The sequence below is a fragment of the Aythya ferina genome, assembly GCF_964211825.1.
Source record: "Aythya ferina genome assembly, chromosome: 4".
Classification (NCBI taxonomy): domain Eukaryota; kingdom Metazoa; phylum Chordata; class Aves; order Anseriformes; family Anatidae; genus Aythya; species Aythya ferina.
The window spans coordinates 37,555,219-37,580,676 of NC_140300.1; the positions used below are offsets into that span (position 1 = coordinate 37,555,219).

General features: G+C 35.0%; 1 protein-coding gene across 10 annotated transcripts in view; it reads right to left on the reverse strand.

The window, feature by feature from the left end:
* The window catches only part of LOC311436441 (uncharacterized protein), a 289,119-nt gene that overhangs the window by 147,206 nt on the left and 116,455 nt on the right, over positions 1-25,458 (reverse strand). The window contains exon 4 of one of the 10 annotated variants that reach the window (XR_014692859.1): positions 18,179-18,237. The exons of the other annotated variants lie outside the window; for them this stretch is intronic. The gene's annotated coding sequence lies outside the window, so the exon portion shown is untranslated. Of the gene's footprint in view, positions 1-18,178; positions 18,238-25,458 lie in introns of those variants that run through there. 10 annotated transcript variants of the gene reach the window in all.

Below are 25,458 nucleotides of genomic sequence, written 5' to 3' on the forward strand. Positions count from 1 at the left end.
AATATTTTAGGGTTAAAATTCACCCAGCGTCTGAAGAAAACCTGGGCAAAGCCTGTTTTCATGCCAACCTACCTAAGTATTTCATACAGCAGAATGATCTGCTGGTGGCAGATGCTGTCAGATGTGGGACAGCTGGGGAAGGGTCTAGAGAGCAACTGTTATGAGGAGCAGTTGAGGGAACTGGGGTTATTTAGCCTGGAGAAAAGGAGGATGTCTCTCAGGGGAGAGATCATCACTCTCTACAACTACCTCAAAAGAGATTGTAGCTAGGTGGGGGTCAGCCTCCCAAGAAACAAGGACAAAAGAAAGGGACCTCAAGTTGCACCAGGGAAGGTTTAGTTTGCGATATTAGGAAAAAAAGGGTTGTGAAGCATTGAAACAGACTGCCCATGGAAGTAGTTGAGTCACCATCCCTGGAGGGGTTTAAAAGACATGTAGATGTTATGCTTAGGGACATAGTTTAGTGGTAGACTTGGAAGTGCTAAGATGGACTTGGTGATCTTAGAAATCTTTTCCAACCTAAATGATTTTATGATCTCTGAGAGGGTCTGCAGGTGAGGAAGGATGAAGACAGTGGAGGACTGAGGGCTGTCCACACACAGCCAAATCTGACCTTTCTGACCTTTTGCCTGAAAAGCTTTTTTCACCTTTTGTTATCATTTTTTCAGCTGTCATAAGGAATGTTATTATTGTTCTCTGTAGTTAGCCAGTTATTTATGGAATACCACTTTCTTCCTAATTTACAGCAGTTTCTCACAGAATACCTGGCTAGCAAGCTTCTTATTCTTACTCATATCAATTTATTTTTTTTATTTCTTGCAATAAATGTAAATAGACTAGCACTATAACTTTTTATACCAATTTAGAGATTGAATTCCAAGAAAAGCAAAAGATAGGAGTAACAGCTTGGTGTTACTGAGCTCAGGAGCAAACCCGTGTTCTGTCTTTGCTGAAGTTCTTACAACCAAGGTCAAGGAGATCAACTAGTCTGCAGATATGAGGCTTACATTACATTTAGCGTAGCTCACAAAAACAGAGTGAAATGGATTTACCTATGTGTCTCCAGTGCGGACCCTTTTTGTACTCCAGAAGCACAGTAGATGCAATTTTAATTTTAGCTACATCTCTGTGAAATGGAAAAGTGTCTGTAGTGTGAGAAGAGGCTTTACACTTTGGTCCAAGAGTTTTTTTATGCTGGTATTTCAGCACAAACTTCACTGTAGAATTCTTGCAGTTATTGGTAAACACTTCCCCAGGTAGGTCCACACATTTTCCATTCTCCAAGTAGGGCCATTTATAAAATAAATTGGTATTCAGACAAGGTAATAAAGTAGCATTAATGACAACTGTTCCCTGCAGATAAATAGAGCCTGAAGGCTAAGAAACCCAGTGGAAGCATTGCTCACTTGAATAAAGTATAAAGTTTGTATTTAAAGCATGAACATTTTGTTTGTTTATTCAAGTAGCATTCAATCCAACCATGACAATAAAACATTTTAATTTTATTTTTCCATCACTTGAGAGCCACAGTTCACCAAAAGAAAGATGATTTATTGCCTTAGCAGCTACCTCCATTTCCTTTTCCTTGTGATGTCTGGTTAGTATCCATGGATCGCTGCTATCTAAGAGTTTCAACTGAATAATCCTTCATTGATTATCAGTATCTAGGAAAACAGTTTTTTTGTGTGTGTTGTTTTGTTGTTTTTTTTTTTTTAACCTGTTGCTTTTTTTAAACAGTCAACAAAATTATCATGGGGTCTTGGAGAATAATGACAGCACCAGCTAAGCACGTTCCATGTTAAAATACAATCAACCAATCATATCACTGCCTCAGATCCAATTTTTAAAAAGAATTGAAACTTCTCATGCCACAAAATCAACAGAAAAATGGTAACTGTTCAGTCATTAAAAAATCATTTGGTATTCATTGTAACAATGTTAATCATAATGTATTCATTTGGCATTCATGTGGCTGTCACATGTAAGAGTTCAATTATAATGCACACTAGCTAATGAGCATATAAAGTGTTACTGAATCAACATTACTGTGCAACATTTTCTTATTTGAATTATTCATATGCTTCAGGTTTAAAAATCTATCACCAACAAGCTGTTAAAAAGCAGCAATGTATTATAAAAGACACGTTTTGGAAGTCTTGTTTTTGAAATCTGTTCAACTGTCTGTCTAAGCAAATGCCCATGTAGCCTCCATCACTGTAGTATATGAGTACCTGGAGAGTTGCCCATGGTTTTCACACATGCCTAAAACCATACTGTTTAAATGTGGTCCTATTATTTTCAACATAGATAGTACAGCACAACATATGAGTCCAGATGGAGCAAGGCAATTAACTTCCCATCATTTCACTGGGAACTTCTAAACACTTTTGAGGAGCTGAGCTCTGGTCTTCAGGGGAGGGAGTGTCTCCTTGTGATTGTAGCATCATAAAGAGACTATCACAAAGGCAAAGCAACCACAGCTGGTAAGAACCTTGTCATATTGTGAAGCATACTGCTAACTTCCACCTTTAAGCAACAATAACAAAACAAAAACAAAAACAAACAAACAAACCAAAAAAAATAGAGAAATCTAGTTTTTCTAAATCCTGAGAGATAAATGAGAGGAAAAGTCTGAGATGAGATATCCATCTGCAAACATGTTATCTTTGAAAACACCTGTCTTCCTATCTAGCTTAAGCCTGGGTTGTATTGCAACATCTCCCATCACCACAGAGAGGAGAAGAAAAAAAAAAAAAAAAAAAAAAAAAAAAAAAAAAAAAAAACAGCCCAAGAAATGTTAATTAATTGAACTCTATAAACCACATGGTAAGTGGAGAAAGCAGGATCATTTTAAAAGTTTGAACAAATTTGTCAAGAAGACTCAAGGAGTCGTTTACCTGATTTTTACGTGAAGTGATCCTGACCTTCAGATCCCCATGCTCAGGAAAAATGCTTGTGTCCATGTGGAGCCAGGAGGCAGGTGCCATGTTGTAACAAACCAGAGCTCAATTACCAAATTCAAAATGAAGGTGAGGTAGAGGCTTTAATATACAATATAAGTTATACAACACAATATGATACGATATAAGTTATACGATATAATACAATATAAGTACTATCTTTCTAGTTTGGAAAAAGCCTAGGCCACACAGAAATCACTGCTATTTTGGAGATCTGAAAATACAAACCAAAGAAATAATGGAAAAATTAGAGAAATAAAGAGAAAGAAAGAGAGGAAGAGAGGAAGAGAGAAAGAAAGAGCAAAAAATTAAGCACCTATATGTTTTTCCACTATCATTTAAAATATTACTGCATTCTAGTCACCTGTCTCTTTCCATGCACTGTATGCATTGCTTTATACAAGATCTCTAACTTACAATCTTTTACATTGTTTTTTTTTTTTTCAAGGTACATTCAATTACCCTCATTCTTTTCAATTGTATCCTACATACCTACTTCCTACAGTGTTCCTGTGTCATTTTTATGTCCTATAGTTTGAAAAGAAGAAAACTGAATTTACAGTCATCATTTTTTGAATGGTGGGGTTAAAAGGGAAGTAGCCTTAGTTTAGAAAATACTTCCTGCAACATGTAACTTACCCGCTCTGTTATTAACAGTGAACCTTTAATGTTGATCACTAAAACCCCTTGTTTCAGAACCCCCATAGAAGTTCTAAGAGGTCAACAAATTCTCTTTATCAAGCATTTAAAAGCATATTGTACATATTTTTAAATATGTACAATACATCCTTAATATGCTCTTAATATCTTTAAATACTCTTAATACATCCATCCTTTCCACTAAACTCTGCAGCACTAAGTTTTTTGAGTCAACAGAGCAAAGTTTTGCTCTAGGTGTTTAGACTGCCTAAACCAATACTTCAGATTTAAGTGTACATAAGCAACTACTTAAGTCATTAGATCATTTTCTTGTTGTCTAAGCTGAAAACTGTTAAAACAACGTAAAATGAATAAAATCTTGTCATGACTGTAACCGTGACTTTGTAACTGGCTCAAATGTAGTAACTTAAAGTAGATGCCAGAAACAAGACTTAATTTGTATCAAAGAGTTGCTTTTCATCCACCACAGGTACCATGCTCCCAGCTGTGTTTGCTTAAGCTTTGAAACTTATTTGGGTCTAGTAACTAGCTAAATGACAATATGTCTTTTTTTGTTAGACTTTAGAGGAAGCATGATGAGAACAGGAAATCTTTCTCTGGCAGATATTGAAGCCTTGCCTTCTTGGAGGTAACAAATATTTATATGCAATTCAAGAGAATGAAAACACAGATGAAATAATAAGACTATAACAAATATATAGTAGTAAGAAAGATACAGAAAGTTAGAGGGCTAAGACATCATGCTATCAAAATGAGAGTCCCATATCAAGTGAGAGTCAAAAATGCATCTATGATATCTCTTTTCAATCTCTTGTATATAAAGTGCACATATCACAATTTTAAAATAAGGATTGAACATAAAAATTGCCAATGAGAGGCTATTTTGAATACATTTTAAAGTTATTTGAAGCCTTTTTTTCGATCTCCCCTGCAAAATTATCAGCATGCAAGACCAGAGAAATGTCTGAATTCCTGCTGTATGGGGAGGAATTGAGCTAGAAAGAACTGGAGCTGCCAGAGCACCGCTTCCTTTACTGGAGGATCTCTCACCAAAACCAAAAGCTGTCTGCATGAAATTTCGATCACTAATTAGGTATACCAGGTGAGTATTACCCATAATGTGCAACTATGTGGTGAACTTTAAATGAAAGAGTCCTTACCATGTCAACTAAATTTGTTCCCTTTTTCTAAATGTATCACTTTCTTGGAGAACATTCACCCTTTCACATTAGCAATTCTCTTGCCAGGTTCTATCTGTTAATAGTCCATAATTCAACTCTGAGAAAATTGCTCAGCCTCACAAATTCTCTGCTCAGCATAAATGCATCTGGTTTAGTTTTTTGTTTGTTTGTTTGTTTGTTTGTTTTTCCCAAAAAATTAAAAAAGTGTTTTAATGAACTGAACAAGGATGCAATTATAACTGTTAGTGTTTTAAAATGTTTTCCTTTAATCACATAAATGCAATAGTGTCCATATAAATGCTACTCCCAAGTCAGCAGTCACACCTGTGATCTACGTGTCTATTCTATTACTTAAAGATTGCTATTTGCTCTCAATGCAATTCTATTTTTTATGATGTTATCAATTACTGCTTTTTGTTCCTTCAATGCTTTTAGTATAGGATAAATGACTCATTTGGTAAGAGTTAAATACAGGGAGGTAAAGCTGGGTCATATTTAATTCTGCTGGTTCATGCTAGAAAAGCGTATGCAGCATATCATATAAGCTTCAGTGCAGCAGAGTTTTAGGCTTTATTGACAAGCCTGAAAACTTTCTCTCATAAATTCTTTGCACAGAATTTCATAGTAATCAAGGAGTTTGAGCATCTTATGTATTTTTTAAAATGAAATATGCATATTACCAATTGAAAATAACGAATGTTATGATTGGGAGAAATGTATCACTTACACGTACTTCAAGCCTTCAGACTAACCCTTTCATTAAAGAAGATTAATTTCAGGCTAAATATAAAAGCAGCTGGAATCTGTTTTAGTTATAATTCTCATTTTGTGCTTTCTGATAGTAATAAAAATTACATTCTTGAACACAAAATACACTTAAACAGAATGGAAATGCACAGTGAAGTACACCTGAGATCACAGCAACTCTATTTAGGGATGTTCAGCTATAGAGGCAGGGCTTTAAAGTCCAAACTCAAAAACTTATATTATTTTAGGGAGCCCAAGTTTACAAAGAGTCAAAGGGATAACATCTGGCCCACCTCTCATCTGACTCCCCAGTGGATCCAAGGCAGTGGATCCAAGGCAGGGTGACATGCCACCTCTCTTCTTAAAACAGCCCATGCTAACAAAACTAATTCTCCTGAAATCACATAGTGCATGCAATCTTTTAAAGAAAAAAATGTCACTTCTGTGTTTGCCCATTTTTGATATCACTACGAGATCTCCCAGCAGGAGAGCCAGATGCTGAGCATGTATGCCTGTACCTAGGACCAGTCCATCCATCCAGCACATAAATGCAGTCTGAGGCCTTCACTATGTGGCAGCACAAGATCAGCTTTTCTCCTTTTCCATATTGCTGGGCTCACCCAAAACTGGCAATTGATCTTTGGTCATTGTTCATTTAGCTTGGATTTTGGGAGATAATTTCATCTGCCAAGTATTGATTTATACAATATAGACATGTACATTCAAACTAGTTGTCTGGATTACCTGTACAGTCAATGGAAATAAGTAGGTTTCATTCATCTTTCACTGAATTAGGACATCTAAATCACTGCTGCCAAATCACCAAGCAACTCAGAGGACAGTGAGGCAAATAACACATTTTATTTTCTAATAAACTCTGCTATGTACCTGTTCTCTGCATAAATTTCTTTTTCCTTGTAACATTATTCTTTGTTCACTAATACATTACCTCCTTATGTGCTTATTCTCTGTCCATAGTAGGAGTCTGTCAATAATGATGAGATTCTTTAGATGATATTAGTAAAGAATGAGGACTGCCAAATTCCAGTGTAATTTTTATTAAATGATCGATGCCTTTTTAGAGATCCTATTCTTCATATATTCTTTATGTAATAGTGAGCAACAGGTTTCATACCTTTTCAGGCAATACAGCCTTCATTTGCATTTTATTCATTTAAGCTCTACTTGTCTGCAGGGAATATGCTACATTCATACAACACATTTCAAGAGTATATTGTTTCTGCATAGAGAATAAGGATAAACTACTAAAAAAAAAAAAAAGACAGTTATACTTGGAGAACTTCCATTTAGCCTGTTCTTTGAGAGTCTGTTTGCATCCATAGGCTGGGCTCACAGTTCGAGACACCTGGTTTCTTATGTCAGCCCTGTAAGTTGTTTTTTTTTGTTTTTGTTTTTTTTGTTTGTTTGTTTGTTTGTTTTGTTTTTTTTTTGTTTTTTGTTTTTTTTTAATCTCCTATAAAATTTGGATAATTTTACTTCCTTCCTTCTTTAGGTGAGAACAATAAAGTTTTATTCACTATTAAATAATTTGAAATGCACTTTATCAGTTAACTGAAAAAAATAATCTTAAAACTCCACATGTCTGGTTCCATGGAGATTGTGAAATTATACTTGAAAAGGCAGTAATATTGCAAAACTCAGAACATTTGAAAGGGTTTTTTTTTACCTTACACAGATGAAAAAATACCAGACAAATTCTGCCCTGCTGCCTTTGTCCTGAGGAGCATCAATCCAAATCACCAAGATTAATTGATTTGAATAATTTTCTAGCCATGAAAATGTCCAAGACTGTCAGGAAGAAGCTCCAAACACGTGAGCATTAGCTCACAACAAAACCAGGTGAACATATAGCAGAAGTCTGTGTCTGTAATCCTAAGGGACATAATGCTCAAAGTCATTGTTTTCAACCCATTTATTCATGGCTCTCCATTATGAAATGAACTAAGCCAGACTGCATGATAGCAGTACCATACCATGAAAGCACCATTCCGCTCAGCTAAAACAGTCTTATGTGCCATATAACATATAGAAAGGAAGCCCAGTTTTCATAGACTTCTGTATTGAAAGAAGCTACTTCCACTTTCATTCTGTAACTCTGCTGGAGTAACATGTGATGACCCATATAATTCTGCAAAATATCACAGATGTCAGTGGTTAAAATTCAAGCAAATATTAATATTTAAAATGTAATCTACAAAATATCAATTTTAATTAGTACATTTGACATATTAAAAATCAATACTTAAGTAGTGAAAGATTCTGCTGTTTAGGCTGCACTCCACATGGATGATCATTTCTAAATTAAGAGATGCAAATTTAATCAATAGATTTAAAACTTTACATCACTTGAGGCACTTGAATTGCTTCTAATCAGCCTAGTAAAGTGAAAGCATCATTTAATTGTTGTTTTTTTTCACTCTCTTTGAAAGACAAACCTACCTTCAGGCTGGATTTTGCTCAGAATAAGCTATATTATCTTCAGCTTTTGTTACTCTTTCTAATTCTTAACAATTAAAAGTGTATTTAAAATGTCAAGAAAACAAACAATTTAAAATCCCAGAGGTTGTTTCATCATTTAAGAAACTTCAGCAAAATCAATACCTTAACTGCTTAAGTTTCCAAAACAAACTTGGTATAATATCATTTGGCATTGTAATACTTACAGCAAAACAGCAGTATTTTGTTGTGGATTTGAAATCAGCCTTTATATAGTTTACTGTGTTTGCTTTACAGAATTATCAAAAAATTACTTATTTTCTAAGAAAGGCTGTATAAAATTCTTATGCCTTGGTAACTGCTAATATGAACAACAAATTTTTGCAAGTTAAAATTCCTTCTTTTTTTTCCCCATTTTTAATTTTACAAAATAGTTGTTAACAATGTTGTCACGTATCTGTCAAAATATCCACAACCTACCTTGAAATACAGTTCGTACTCTTTTTTAGCCCTGAAAGAGCTTATCTTTTTAGAATGTTCATCAACAATTTGTCAAATTTGCTTCTGCATAAAGGTCAAGAAAGGCTGAAGAACTGTTTTTTACCTTTTTACATGAAAAGTCACACAGAACTATTCATGCACTTGTCAATTCCTTACATCTAGAATTAGTATGAATTTTTCCATAGAATATTATAGGATTCTATCTGCACGGTAATTATGTCTACAGTTCAAAGTACATTGAAAGCATTTCAAATCAATCTATCCTGAAGACTTTTAGGCTAAAACTTTTAATAGTTTTTAGTAGTATAAATAAATAGTATTATAAATAAATAGTATTCATTTAGTAGTATAAATGGTATAAGTATAAAAAGTAAAAGTAGGGTAAATAAATAGCTTTTATTGGGCCCACATTTACATTAAAATGGTCAATTATAATAGAGGGAAATATGATGATTTTATTCTTTTTTTATTTTTTCTTAAAGCTATCTGTGGATAGTGCAGCATGGAAAGCACCATACATTCGAATGGAGCAGGGTAACTGCTTTATAGAACTCAGTATGCCACTATCTAGCCATTTGGCATTTTTTAGTATTTATGTAATTGCAAAGATATTGCCAATTACATAAATAAATTGGTTGGTAATATTCTTAAATGGTTATTCATCCAGTTTTCTTGTAAGCCGCCAAAATTATATAAATAATTATAACCTAAAGTTACTAGTAGTATGTCTTCAGTAAAAAGTATGCTTCTGAGTCATAGGCAACAGGATATTTAGGATTTTGCATTGATCTAAATTAGGTCAGTGACCTTTTCTTTCCACAAATTTCAAGGACAAAAATAACATGACACAGTCTTAAAAAAACTGAGCATCACAACAAGATTTGTGTACTCTATGATACAGATGATACCTCCCCCACAGGAGTTTCCAGGGCAAAATAGTTTTGGACACTGGAGGGAAGCAGAGATGATATTTCATCTCTGAATTGGTCACAGGCTGTGCACCGCAGTTGCATGGTTTCAGCATTGCAAGCACTGTGGCTTTCTATGAGAGCTGAGCCAACAACAGACACAGATTTCTGACACTGAAATCTGCAGGAAGCAAATGGCATTAGTTACCCTGAATGTCCTCACAACACAGCAGTAGTGTATATAGAATTATCAATGTCTCTGTGTTAATATATGGTAAACTATGAGGTTGTTGTGAAGGTAATGTCTTTTCTATATTTGCATGCCTGATAAGGATTCTGACTGAGAAATGTAGTTTTGACTTAGTTCTCTCTTCAATACCAATACAATAAGGACAGCTAGGATTTGGGAGCCAAACACTGTATTTTTTCATGAACCGCTCTTTGCTACATAATGCTCTGCCCAGTTGAGTGCCTAAAAATCCCATAAGGCTATGGAAATCTTGGCTGAACCACTCCTAGGTGTACTGGAAACTGGCAAATGCATTTCCCTAAACACAGATCTCGTGGATGCCAGATGCTAGGTGAAAACATCTATGCAAACACTTTTCAGCTTTATGTTGCAAGAAACTGCATCCCCAAAGCCCCATTTAGTGAGGGTTGCTAGCATTACTAGAGATCTAACAAGCAGCAATTGAAGAAAAGACTGGGGGTGCAGCTAGGAAGCGTGCAACAGCTATTTTCATAAACAGCAAGGTCTGTCAGACTCTTTCTATACTACCAAATGGGAACTATTCCTTGTACCATACTTAACATTCTTTGACAATAGTGACAAAAAACCTTCCAACAGCTGGTGTGAAAATCCACCCTTCCCTTTCTCTACTTACATGCATTACATAAAGTGCCTGCACATACAGGTCTTGCCATCCTCATTCACAGAGGCACACAGCAAGAGAAAATCCATACAAAACTGAAAAAGAGAGCACAGAAAGATCTGAATTTTCAATTTTATTCAATTACTTTCTGTCAAGATATTGTTCTTCACCTATGACAGTCAATTGCTCTTAGAAACCTTAAGCCACAGGCCAGCTGTTGGAATGTAGAGTATGAGTTGTGGCATTGTTTTTTCCATATTGTCCAGAATGTTCGAGAGATTACTTTTAATTAATTGTTTTTAGGGTCTGAAATGGTCATCTGGCTTGCATGTTTTCTTTCTTTATCCATTTGACCAGAATGTTTTCCATTTGTTGTGCTTTTTTTTCTTTCTTTTTTTTCTTTTTTTTTTTTTTCTATTTTTCACAGGCATTCTGTAAGAACTGGGAAATATCCAAATTGTCATTTAATTCAAAAGTATCATCATTATTTCGAGAAAGTTAATGTAATACTGCATAAAAATCTATACTCTTTTTTTGTTGTTGTAATTTCTGACTTGTATGCAACAGTTAAAATTAGGCAGAATCCAATATCTTATTTGTTAATAGAAAGATCACTCAATACTATCTCTAAAATCTTAACAACTGTATTCAGGAATCTATCTATTACTCCAAATTGGCAACCTATGTGCTCTTCACTGAATTTGTACAGACTAAAATGTCAATTATTTATTTATTTTTACTAGATAATGTATGAGCAATCAGTTATCCTCTGACCTCAGATCCCCTGGGTCCTTCCCATCTGTCAGAATTCTCTGTAACTACACATGTTCTTTCCCTATATCAGTCTAATGCACTAGACTTGTACACATCCTTTACAACCACAACACTGAAATAAAAACAAGAAAGGTGCCACATCCAAAAAAACTCACTCCATTTTTTCCTGTTCCTTTCTAAAAGTCCAGGGAGTCATTACCTTTGACTCTTCATTAAAGCTTCATATGTTTATATATATTTGTGAGAGCCTCAGTATAAGTGAAAACTTGAATTCTGTTTGCTAAAGTAAAGACATCTGTACAATGAGACAGAACCTCAAAGTACATCTAAACATGGTCCCTAAGGGTTTGGGTTTGTTTTCCCCTCTCCTTAATTCACAGAGTAGGTAATTTTAATGAAATACTGAATAACTGAACCTGTTTAAAAGGCTAAGTGGTGAGTTTCTAGGAAATGTTTTTCTTGTGTATTTACACAGGATCAACTGAAGTATAAATATAGTCCCTGGGTAGTTAGCTCATATTGTAATTAATTTAATACAGTGGATTGGATTCACAGATGACATACATATTTTACACATATAGACATATTTTACACTTACCATTGAAGTCAATGAAGCAAAGTCAATTTGCACCTGTTAAGGATATGACAATGTGTACAGAATATTTTGTTCACTCTTAACCTGGCTTTTACAGCTTCATTGGGTGAGGGTGCTTTTATTATGATAGTGGGCCTTCCCCTAAGAGGGATATATAAAATAGAAAAACGTTACCTTACAGACTTTTCCTCTTATTTTCAATCTGGAAAAAGGACTGAAGAAGTTGATTGGTTGTTGACTTCTTTTATCCCTTTTCCAAAGAAAACCCTTAATTTTAATCCTTAAAGGCTTTTCTGATATTTTAAAAATTTTTTATTTTTTTAAATATCTTTGCTATTTATTGTAAAAGAAAATAGTCTAGAAACTATTTATATTCGGTTGTAAGCCTATTTGCTTGAGGTGTTCTGGGAAAGGTGATGGCACAGATTTGGTGTGAATGATAGCACTGAGTATTTGTTCTTTCAGAATAACTTTTGTGTCTTTTCTGAATTTTACAAGCCTAAAAAGACTTCACAGAACCCCTTACATTTTCCTGATGGGAAAGCAGGAAATATTTCTATTGTGGAACTCAAGGGGAAAGAAAGCAAAAAAAACTTGCAGCACTGATTACAGAAAGATTCCTCTAAGATTTGTTCATTTGCTTTACAAGACTGGATTAAAAAAAAAAAAAAAAAAAAAAAAAAAAAAGTTACAAAAAGATCCTGAAAGTGTTATCTTTTTGATTTAGGAAAAAAAATAAACACAAGTAATAGCTTTATTTACCAGAAATAAAGAAACACAAGAAAGAGATGCAAACCAAATCAGTGGGAGTACTGTACTGAGTGGAAAATACCAAAACAAAAGTAGACCTGACATGGCTATATTAGGAAATCACAGATCTCCTTGCAGAGACTGTATTCTACTTAATACACACACTTTTTAAGTTTACCAATGGGAAATTTATGCACCAGTACAAGACACATGCACCAGGTTCAGTATCCATTTTTCAACATGCCATTTAAAGCATAGATTGGTACATACCTACTGAGTTTTCACTCATTGCTCTAGGATGCAACTACATTTCCCTTGATATACTTGGATAATAAAACAGTTGGTGGTAATTATCTTAATGATTTCAGCATGAAGATTAGTAACCCTTGTAATTTTTATCCTTGCTAGTATAAATTAGTTTACAAGGGCTCAAAATACCTGTTAAACTGCCAAGGCAATGTTCACATTTTCAGTACTCAAATTAACCTTTTACTTTAGAACAGGAATACTTACGTATAAGAACTGAAACCTCTTTACTTTTTGAATAGGAGGCATTAGTAATTGAAAATTAGTGGGGAACAGACTGTGGATTTAATTCCCTTGTTCCAGGAGAGCAGAAGGAGTGAGAAAAAAAAAAACCTTACCCTTCAAAGTAAAAGTTCAGACACAAATGAACTGGGATTAAAATCAGATCCTTTGTTTTTGAAGAATTTTTATCCTTTAGAATTCTTATAATTACTGTATTCATACATTATGTGTATTTTACATATACATATACATACAATGCAATAATACTAACTGTACAACATGTAATGATTTAGTAATCCGAGTCAATGAAGACCCTCAATTTAACACAGTTCAAAGGCACCCACTTAACTGGAAATGTGTGTTGCAGTCCCTCTATTCTGTGAGTCAGATAAATTCTGCTGCAACAATAGGCTAAGTAACCTTGTAACCACAAACACACTCTGCAGTGACACCAAGAGTCGCTTATGTAGTCCTAACCTCTTTATATAAAATTCCATTAAAGATTTACTTTTGCATGTATAAGCATTGAAATACAATATATACACATTTACACAGACAAATATTGCAAGGCAGTCAGACACTGTTCAAAAAGGCTGGTAGATACATATTGTTCTATTAGTTCAATTTTCTATTTAATTTGTGTACTTTCCCACCACATAGAAAATAATTAGTCCAGGTCTAATTCATTCCAGTCTGAGTCTAGAAACTCATCTAAATAGGAAAGACAGATCCATTCTATGATTTTTCCAGTAAAAATCAAAAATCAGAGTGTAGACTGGCTAAAGAGAAGTCTCTAAATGGAGAGAAAAGTTTGGGTTAGCATTCAGATTTTCATCCGTCAGATGTAAAACTCATAGCAGCCTATCTGTCTTACAAATTTACTTTGCCCATCCTTGTGCCCAAGTAACACAGTTGATTTGTCAGTAACTAAGTAACAGCTTGAAATACATTCTTCTTTTCTTGTTAAAGTGAATCATCCTTGTAATATCTCCAAGATGAGATTATCAATGCATAAATATAATGCATATGTCCATTTTTATTGTTTTCAGTCATATCAGCATTCACTGACTATTTAAGGTCTAACAGTAATCACATATTAGTCTGCAAAATACTTTTCAGCAACCTTGTTTTAGTTCTTTTTCATTTTACGCTTTATCTATTTTTTAGGTATTTTTGATTTGTCTATAATGTATGATTTATTCACTATTCATGACATAAAAACAAAATGAGGGAAACTCTCTTCTTATTTATTTTTATATTCTCAGCTACTCTGTGCAGTTTCGACAACCATCTGCTTAGATTAGACTTTGCTTCTTTCTCCTGTTCATCCCCATCATAATAAAATATTGACATAAACAATTTCTTCTGGGAAAATAGAAAGTTAATAGATAAGTGAAAGCCCTAGTTGTTTTTTCATTAAAGTTCTGATGTACTCTCACAACTTATATGTTATATTTATTTATATGACCATTTGAAGCTGTGAAAAATTAAAAGGTAAAGCTCCAAACCAAACACTGGATTTCACAGTGGGATTCAGACTATACCTAATATTCACAAGTTAATGTAGAGCTTTTCTAAATAGCAAGTAGCATGCCAAATGAAAATCTCTGGGTGCAAAACCACATGTTTGTAAAACTACTACCCAGAGCAAGACCAGTCTTTTTAGCAGCAATTAAAGGGAACAAATGACACACCCAGGTTTACAGAAGTGAGAAAAAAATCACAAGGCAATTACATAACTTTGATGTTTCTTAAATCAGTATTGTTTTTCTCTGTTAGGTGTTTAATGACTTGGAAGGACGTGGAAAACTGCCAGATGTGACATGAGAAATGGCTGCATGCAATAAACAGGAGGGGTGGAGGGATTTTGTCAATGATTAAGGGGGAGCCAAGGTACAAAAAGCCAAACTTCACTGGCACTCAGAGGGGAGCTCTGTGGGGATCAAGTTTTGTGAGGCCAACAGCACTGAGGTACCTGCATCAGGAACAAATGATGTTGCCATGATTACCTGTATAGGAAGCACTCCATCAGCGTTGGCACAACTTCCCTGGCCCTGGGGTCCCCTACCAGCATGTGTTCTGGGCTGGACAACAGCTGCAACAACACACTGCCTTGTAACCTTCTCCCTTTGATTTTCTCTCTGATATGCCTCAGTACTCAACAAAGAATACCAGCTAAAGAGACTTTGTAAATGCCTTCCACCATGTAGCCAAGTCAAAATTCTCAGGGATCTGATTTGCCTAGGTCTTGCTGGGTAATTTCAGCAGCTGCATGCCTTGATCCAGCTTTTGATATTCTAACAATTTTGGCTGGAAAGACCTTTAACATTTTAACATCCCACATCATCCCATATCTACAACAGGACTGGAAACTCATGCACTGCTATTATCTTTTACCATGAGGCCGGTGTCTTTCCCAGTGGCGTTTTAGCAGGACATCATCTCATGTTATGGCCTACATTCTTTGTCCTCAACCCTGTAATCTTGCATTTGGCCTTTTTAAAACCTGAGGTTTTTTTTGTTTTGTTTTGTTTTGAGTTTTTTTGTTTTGTTTTGTTTTGTTTTGTTTTCCAAAAGAAACACTCTAGAAACCCAATTAAACCAATCTATATATATGAGCTACCTTATTTACTGTTCAGCTGTGGTGTCATTTGTACATTTTCTCAGTAATAAATCCATGTATTTTCTTCCAGATTTTTTGCTGATGTTTCTGATAGCACTGGAACAGGTCAGTAAGGATTCACATTAGAAACATCCACAGAGGATAATGATATAATATTAGATAATGTACTTTTTGCCACCTACTACTTAAGAAGTGTGACTGAGCACCTTAGTCTTTTAAGGTTGTTTCTATTAACCCTATCTCCAGCTTCTAAGAGGTGCTGAATTTAAAAGAAAAAAAAAATCTGATATAAGAAGCTAATAAGTAGGGTAATTATGATGGCTGATAGAAAACCTAAGAGATTTTGGAAATTATTTTTATACTTGGAGACTGATGTTTATCAGAGGAATTTACTGAAAAAAAAAAAAGGAAAAAAAAAAAAAAGATGAAATTGATTACCTATAATCAGATGGGGATGCTAACAGAGTTAACTTGTATCATAGCTTCATACAGGTTTCAGAAAATTGCAGATAGAGACACATAGGCTTCCCCTCTAACTCTCTGATCCTGAGAAAGAGGAGAGAGACACATAGGCTTCCCCTCTAACTCTCTGATCCTGAGAAAGAGGAGAAAAGGAGGCAGACAAATAGAAGAAGTATCGAAACAAAGACAAATTGGCTGTAGCTACTTTATGAGACTTGATAAGAAAGCTTTCCATTTATTTCTTTTATGTCCTTTGTCCTTATTTAAGGAGGTACCCCTGAATCACAGTCTAAATCACTGAGACAGCCTAATTTGTGCCCTAATGGCTACATGTTGCTACTAATTTCTACCCTAATGGCTACTGATTTAAAAGAAAGAAGAAAAAAAAAAAAGATTTAAAAAAAAAAGATACTTCATTTGTACTGGACTTTAGTAGAAGTGTAACCAAATATGACAGCTGCTAATTTGCTAATTGACTAATTAAAATAGCAATTTCTGGATTAGTGTGTACTGCTATTTAATATGATTTTTAATCAGAATGTCAGTTGCTTTAAAATCCTTTCAATAATGCTGCACTAATAAGTTCACAATATAAATAATATTGAGGTCAAGCAGTATTATTTGATCACTTCCTTAAACGTTAATATACACATTATACTATTAGTATAAGGAAAAACAACAATAACAACAAAACAAACAAACAAACAAAAACTTGGTATAGAGTTCACAGAAAATACAAATCTTTGAAGTTTTCCCTTGCAACATACATAATGCATACTTAGCAAAATGTTTAACTATTCTTAAGGTCTCTTCTGAAGACTAACTCACAAGTTCAGTGTTCAAGAGCATAGATAAAAGTACATAATAAAATGCTTAATCACTGTTTTGAGTGCAAACCTCAAGGCAACTTTTACTGTGGAAATGTTCTTGCCTTTCCATTAAATTTTCCCTCTTCTGAGCAGAGGGGGAAGGGAGGAGGAATTATTATTACTGATTTAATTAAGCTGCTAAGATTACTGGTCCAGTCCAATGGGAAATGACAACTCTGAGATTGCGAATTGGATGTAATCATCTCACCTCATTACTATTTTTGTCATGAAAATAAATTAATTTTGTATATTTTCTGTTCTCATTACCATACTTGTCAGAAGAGGGAACTATCAAAATTCTAATAATACCTGATGTACTTTGGTAATTATGGTACTATGCTTCACAACTTTGACATTTTCAATCCTGCACATGATTTGCTGGCTATTCCACTCCTCCTTGTCAGGTTAATAAAGTTTATAAATATGGAATCAGCTAGTTTATTTTCTACAAAATGCAATTGCCCCATTTTATCCCTTATCCAATTTTTATCTGTAGTTGGGAGGGCAGGGGGGAGAATGAACAGAAAATTACACTGAACTGTACTGGCAGAGGTGGACATAAAAGGTATCAGACTTTTTTCTTGTGCACTGAAGTTGTACAATAAATGTGCAACAGTATATCTGAATATCAGCTTTACATTCAAATCCAGAGATTAAGCTCTTTTTCTGGAAGTTCGACTAATGAAATCTAACCACAATTGCATGAGCTATAATCAAATGTATTTTTGTGTTTACACCTAAATATATTGTTTCAGTTGGTTAAAGAGAACATCTTGGACTGCAAATTCCATCAAAAGCAACACATAAAATCAGAGTCTACAAAATAGAAAGTTATATGTCACTCTACCATTATGTTCTCTTCCTGGGCAAAATAACTAAAAAGTGGGAACATCAATTTTTTAAAAAAAGCACTCCAAATGTCTCAGAGCATAAACCAAAGCAAAAGAACTCCAGCAACTTATGCATACTCAGAAGAAACAGCTTGTGTCCACAGAGAAGAGAAACCTACCTCCCTTATCCCTAGCCTGATGTGTCTGCTGCACCTCTGTACTGCTGCTGTAGCATGGCTGATACGTCAGCTCTGTGGCCCATTGCCTGTGTTCTTCGTCTTCTTCCTCATCCTTGTAGGTGGAAGCCAGTTGCTGACAGAGTGAGGGTCACAACAGGACTGGTCATGCCCGTGCATCCTGCAGGGCAGCCTCTAGAGAGCTACTGAGGTGCACAGTTATGTGGCAGGAGCAGAGGACATGCATCTCCCATCATGTTCTCCAAAACCACTGGAAGAACCCTGGTGAGTATCTCTTCCTCCTTTCTGAAGGCTTCTGTTCAACAGGTCGCTTCATCCACCCTCTTTGTGGAAGCCATGGCAGAGAAAATGACATGTGACAGACTGGTTTAGCCTAAAGCAGTATTCCAGTAACACACTACCATATACCACGCATTTCCTAATGAGGCAAACCTCTTGAATCCAGAACATCTCTTATCTTGTGAATGAAGAAAATAAATAAATAAATAAATAAATCTAATACAGTAATACAGAACTGAGAAAGGACCAAAAGGCTACCATATAGAAGATTTTTTTCAAAAAGATATCCCCCTTTTCCTCCAACAGCAACATAAGTCACCACTTATCAAGATGATGCAAAGTTATACTTAGAATGACAACATTTTCCAAAGATATCATCCATCATCCACACTTCTTTAGAAAAATGTTCCTTTTGGATGATGGGATAACTACAATGGTTCATGCATCTTTACTTCTGTACTCCATTTATGTAATGCATAGGCAAGTCTGAAAGCCAAAATAACTTTAAGCCCCTTATGGTGCTTATGTGACTGCCCTCCTTCTTCCAGGGCAGTAGCTTATGCTGAAACATGTAGCTTATGCTGAAAACTGTCCACTGACATCCAGTCACGTTCTTATAACAGCTGAAAACCTTGGTGCTAGTTTTCAAAGCAGTTAAGGGATCAAGCTGCAGCTACATCAGAGAATGCATTTTGATGTATAAATCACAGAAACAGTGATATTTTTTCAGGGAACACTGAGAGTGAAGATCACAAAAGCCAGAACAAAGCATGCAAGAGCCAGGGAGAATGCATTTTCTCTGTAAAGAGACACAGCTCTGAAGGGATCCTCTGTCTTTCAGAGGACACCAGACAGAGCAAGTCTGATTGCCTTTCAGAAGCATCATATGGCCCCATTTTAAGTGTCAGGATGTATTTTTGATCTTTAGCTCAATAATCCTCCCAGAAGACCTCACCAACTGCACTCAAACTACAAATGAAAATCTCTATTCCTAGTAAAGTTTTGGCCTCAGAATGGCAACAGTGTCAAAGCTTTCATAAATTTTATGAGCTGTTATAATGTTAAGGAGGTATATGTAACCAGGTGCAACTTCTCTACCACTGTCATCTTGAGCAACACCAATGAGCAGAATTTTTTTCCTAGAGCTTCACAACAAAATGGGCAGTCCTGGAGATCAGAAATAAGAACCTATTTGGTAAAAATAATTCTAGTGAGTGGAAGGAATGGACAATATTTATTAACTGTAGGAAGACCCAGGTACCCAGATGCTATTTGTAAAAAATACTTGGCACTTAAACAAAAGTATTACTACAGAATTTGAGATCACATATGCATGAGACTTCCATAAACAACCCATATGAAGTTCCATAAGCATTAATGCAGATTCTCACAATAGAACTGACATTTCAAATTATATCATCAGTTTAATCTACATAAAGGCATTACTCTTTGCAGTTTCTCAATTCATCTTTTCTTATTTTTTGTTTAAGGATTAGATCTCTCCAATTCCCAAAAATTAACGTAGATGACCATTAGTCTAGAGCTCTCTAGCACATATTCTCTAATTATAAAATGTACATCTTTGAGCAAATGTCTACAATAAAAGAGCAAATTCTTGTGGAGAACATAAGGGCTATACAAACAGCATCAGATAAAAATGATGAACATGATTACTTGCAACCACTGAAACAATTTCTACAGAAAGGGCTCTAAGTGGCTAGGAAATCTGATAGTAGAAAGCAAAAAATATGGCAAATTATTTTTAGTAGATATATTAATCATTTAGACCTTTTAAATCAAATTTTAAAAGTCTATAGAGAAAAAAATAGTTCCGCTGAAATTTAATGCAATATTGCCAGTGACCTTAATAAAGTCAGTGGGTGTCTAACATGATTCTGCTGCGTTGGGCTTATTATTTTGTCTAGACAAAAGGCAAGATCATATCTGTAACTCACATAACAGTTTTATATCTATCAGGGAACAATAGTACCGAGCAAAAAGATTAGAGAGAGATTGTAGCAAAGATTTGGTTTCTTCTGAGGACACATGAACTATGAAAGAAAGATACGTATCTATCACCTTGTAGAACAGGCTTCCTGTGACTCCATTAACAGAAGTCATTTTCATAAGTAATTTAGCTGGCTTTAACAAACAATTATGTTTCATCTTAAGCAAACAGGAAATTCAGAATCTGTAGGCTGAATTGCACTGATTTCTTTAAATACTCTAAACAATCGGAAATTCATTAGCAACTTCTTTTTTCTTTGGGGCCCAAAAGCTCTGAGACAGGTATTAAATCTCCCATTTTCAAGCATTCAAAATAAACTCACAATGTGTTCCATATTTACTAATTCACTAAAGTTTGATGGTCACTTGAAAGCAGATGTTAGGGCTTTCTGGTAATGTAAATATCTGTGTTAGCTATAACTAAGTAGAACTATTCTAATACCTATTCATTACGAATGAATAGTAATTTATATTAAAAAAAAAAAAATCAAAAAATAAATCAAAGAATGTAGCAAAAAATTAACCTGTTCTAAGTAATGTATTTTTACAAAGGTGATCTGAACGCTAATTCTTTCCAGGAGATCTGAGGAAGCCCCAGGCTATATTTCCAGACAGTATATTCCAGAAGAAAACTAACAGTTACATAAATATGTGTAGATTAATAGTGGTTGCCAAATAGATTCATTTGATATTTTTATGATCCAACTGTTTTCCATTTAGCCAGCAGACAGTGATATTTTTGTTCTGCAGAGAAAACCATAACAGACCAAATAAAATGGGTTATACAGTAAAGCTGTTCTGCCCTTAAGGCACAGAGTTTTTCCATATTGTTTTAATTTGAAAGTTTATTCAGATTATGAACCCCTCGCTGACATGGACACCTCTGCTCTCCCTCTCCCTTTCCAATTCTTAAATCAAATATTTGGGTCAGCATTTGTACTTTTACTTTGATTATGTGAATAAAGACTGTGGAAAGATACAGGGCAGTCTAAAACATCTTTATTTTATGGTTTGCTGTGAGCTTACATATTTGAATGCTTAATTTACAGACATGCTCAGCGAAGTGTTGATGCAAAGAAACCAGCTATTCATACATAATCCAGATCAAAGTGGTATTTCTCTATAATGTTCATTATATGGTGCAAGCTAAATAATTTATACAAAATCTTCCCCAAAACATCTGTAAGTAATTTAAATTAAAATTTAAAAGTTGTGGCTGACTTCTGAATTGCCTTGCCTTTCCACATCTTCCACAGTCCGATTTTTGTTACCAAATTACTCCATGCCCTACCCAGACTACCTGAACAATAGCATTCATGCACCCAGAGTGCTGCAAGCAGAGGCCAGCAAGCGCAGCCTGAGACTTTGGCAAGTTGTAGAGATGTCCTGGCCACACTTCCAATTGACCAGAAGCTACACACAGTGCCAAATTCAAGTCTGTGTGCCCTGCCTCTTAGCTGCTTCACAGGATTGCTTTGGCCACAAACAAATAGTGGGAATGAAATAGTTTAACCTAACATTGCTGCCAAACACTTCTTAATGCTGAAGGACAGCCTGAGTTATGGTTTTCATTAAGTTAATATTCATATAGTGTTAAAAGATGTGCTCTGTACTTTAGGACTGCTCAGCATGCCAGATTAAGAAGTTACCAGCAAAGATGTACAGACTTTAGTGAGGCCACTGCTTAGCCAGCCAACAGTAATCCCGGTAATGATACTTTAGGGCAGCAAAAGACACTCTATGTGAATCATGACTGTAAGTCATTGCAGGACACCATACATGCCACTAAGCACAAACCAGGGCCAGGTAGGAAATCACAGCGAATGCAGTAGAATTTATGAACAAATTTTGAAATGTCAAGACACTCTTCCACAAGCTCTCTGATGAACTGATAAGATGGTTGAAATTTGCTGTGACTTTAAATGTTCTAATAACTGCAATATGCAGGTTGATTTTCACATTTGCCTTGAAGTAGACTTCAGCTACATAACTTTCCTCAAAATAAGGAGGAGTAAAATAAAAGCAAAGACCTGACATACCAGTGATGGACTACAATATACATTAAGCTAATATTGATTTAAATAGTCAATTTTCTAAATACTCTATTTCACCATCCTTTTAAAAACTGAACAAAGCCACGTTATCTTGGATACATGTATTTAACCCATACTTTTAACTTTGTATTTCAATTTTTGATTGAAGATGAAAAGTATAAATGCAAGATACCACAAGAAATAAACCATCTTGCAAGCTCCCTTCTTCATGAACTCTCACTGACTTCAGTGAAATTATTATTACTATTGATTACTAGAAATTACTATTGCCATCTTCTGGTGCAATTGAAAATTGGAAGTTGTTCTCATTAAAACATGTGGTGAGATTACTGGTGCTATCTAATGCTGGGAATGGTACGGTCCATTTTAGCATTGTCATGAAGTGTAAAATAGGGATGTTTTTTCCTACAAATAAAAAGCTGTGTTTCCCTCAACAGAAAGAGGAAAACAGTGACAGCAGCTTGAGCTCACTAAACTTCAGTGTTTAAAAAAAAAAAAAAAAAAAAAAAAAAAGCCTTTGGGATAGTTTCATAGTTTCGTGTGCTGTTTCTGGCTCTGGTTCTAAAAATAAGCAAAATTTCTGTATACTACTATTGAGAAAAATTACCATCAACCTTGTCTAGGTTTTCAAAGATTTGAACTATGTACCAAAACCAACGTACACTAGCTTGCACCTTAAATGGATGTCAAATGTTTGATGCCACAAACAAACATTTATGGTTCTTATTCATGACTGGAAAATAACAGAGACCTTTCAGACACATTCAAAATACCCTTTCATAACTTTTACTTTCAGTGTGAAAAGAAATAAGTCATCCCACTTAAGAACAATCCTCTTGTCAAAATAACTCATTAGGATAATACAAAGCACAGATTTATGAGTTAAATCTTTTCATATAAAAGGTTTCTTGAATGTATTGTTTATTTCAGGATAAAGGATATTGACACATTTTTAACTTTTTTATAAATATTGCAACACTTTATGGCTGTAAAATGAAATGAACAGCCTTGAAATAGGTCAATGAATATCAAGTCAGTGAGGATCATGTCACCAGGGAATTTTACATTATTTGGTGACTTTATATCACTATTTATAAGCTACCACTTAAGCACAACTTTCATGCACCAATAACTTTGTGAAATTTTATGGCCTGTGCTATATACCCAAGGTGTTTTCAGGTTTCCAAATCTGCACATCTGTAAACTAATTATACAGAAGGGAATGAAATGTACTTGCTTACCTGCTTAGGTTCAGTAGACTGATTTCAGAGTTTTCAGAGACTTAAATACAGGCAAAAAATAAACACAAAACTTGTACAAGAACCCACTGGGAGCTTTTCCATTGACTGCAATGGCATTAAGTGTATTAAATATGCTCCTTTATTAATAGGTGGTGCTACTTAAAGTCTATTCTTAAATTACTGGAAATGATTCAGCAATAAAAAAGGCTTCTATTGGTGCTAAGATACATAATACATAATACCCTCAAAGAAGTGTCGGGGAATAAAAATAAAATAAAATAAAATGAATAGAACATCACATAAGCTGGTCCCTTTTTTCCAGACCTCATACCAAACTAGAAGTCAATACAAAGAGATAGAGTCATTATTATGCTTACCCAACTATAGTATGTAATTCCTCAATGATGCAGATGTTCTATTGACCCAGAACAAAGATGCAATCTTTATTAATTAAAGGCAGGAATTGATCCTAAATAGTTTTTCAGTAGGAGGAAATCACAAGATATGCAAGGAGGTGTCCAGCTCTGGTTTGTTCGAGTGAGACCTGCTCAGCACAGGTCCTTCAGTTCTCCCCAGGGACATCACTAAGAGCTATGAATGGGAACTAGCTTCCCTTATTCCTACTGGCAAATCTAAAGAAGTGACCAAAGGGATTGGTTGAGCAAGTCTAAAAGCACTCCAAGTCCCCAAAGACGTTTCTTCCCTTTTTTGCCCAGTTGAATATATTGTTTTACCAAAAAATAAATAAAAATGGGTCAAGCTAGCACATTAGTATGTGTGCCAAAACCATTGTATTAGGGTGGTCCTGGCCCTACCACTCTCCTTCCCCTTTCTCAGAGTACCTACATCGGTCCTGAGAGGTGCCACCCTCCTTTCCTACCTCAGTTTGTGCATTCCAAAATGCAGACAGGTCAACCCATATGGCTGAAACCATGTGCCTCAGGGAACTCCAGCCTTTGTTTAAGAAGAACAGGAAGCAGTAAATTTCTAGAGAAGAAAGCTGAAGTGGGTCTATGCAGAATTATTGGTTGTATGGCAAGAGCCTTGCAACCTGGATTCAATTACTACGACAGACAGATAGAACTTTTCCCTCTATAAATTGTGCATTATCAGGCAGCCAGTTAACAGAAGCTCTTGTATTTTAACCAAGCTCCATTAGAACCAAAGAACACAGAAAACTTCTTCTAGCCTGCCTTTCTTGAACAGTTTCTATCTAAGGCTGCTTCTGAATTTTATCTGCTGGCTGACCACATACACATTTCATTGTCTGTGCACTTTCTACTACATCATGTCAAACTAATGGTTAATACTGATTCAGTCTTTCTTATACTTCATAATCCTAACAGAGAAAATACAGACAATGAGTCACTTGTATAAGGCTCTCTAAAACTATTCCACATTTATTTTCAGTTGGGGTAATCAATTACATTGCCTGAAGTGACAAAAAATAGCAATTTTTACATTGCTCATGTATTTATTGTCTTAATTCATGTACATTTGTTGTGACAGATGCTGTACCACTCCTCTATACCACAGATAAAGGAGTACACAAATGTCATCCCTCAATTCTCAGACATCCATCCTTTCCTAGTTTCAGCAAATCTACCCTCTGCATTGACATTCCTGATCACACTACAGTTTAGGGAGTATTCATCCACCAGGCAACAGGGGACATCCCAGGTATCTAAAAAGTTAAGAAGAAGAAAAATAAAATACAGTAATTTTTTATTATGATTAATTGTATCAAATCAATTACTCTATTTTTGCCAGATCCAAGTCAACTATTACTATTGCCTATCACCTGCCAAAGACACATTAAAGAAAACTTTAAAATTCTTGTGGAGGCCAAATATTTTGGCAGCCATCCATCAGTCTTTACAAACAAACAAACAAAAATCCTTATTTTTTCATAAAAGACAGGATTTTCTGAAGCTAATCTGTTAAATACACAATTACTTTCAAA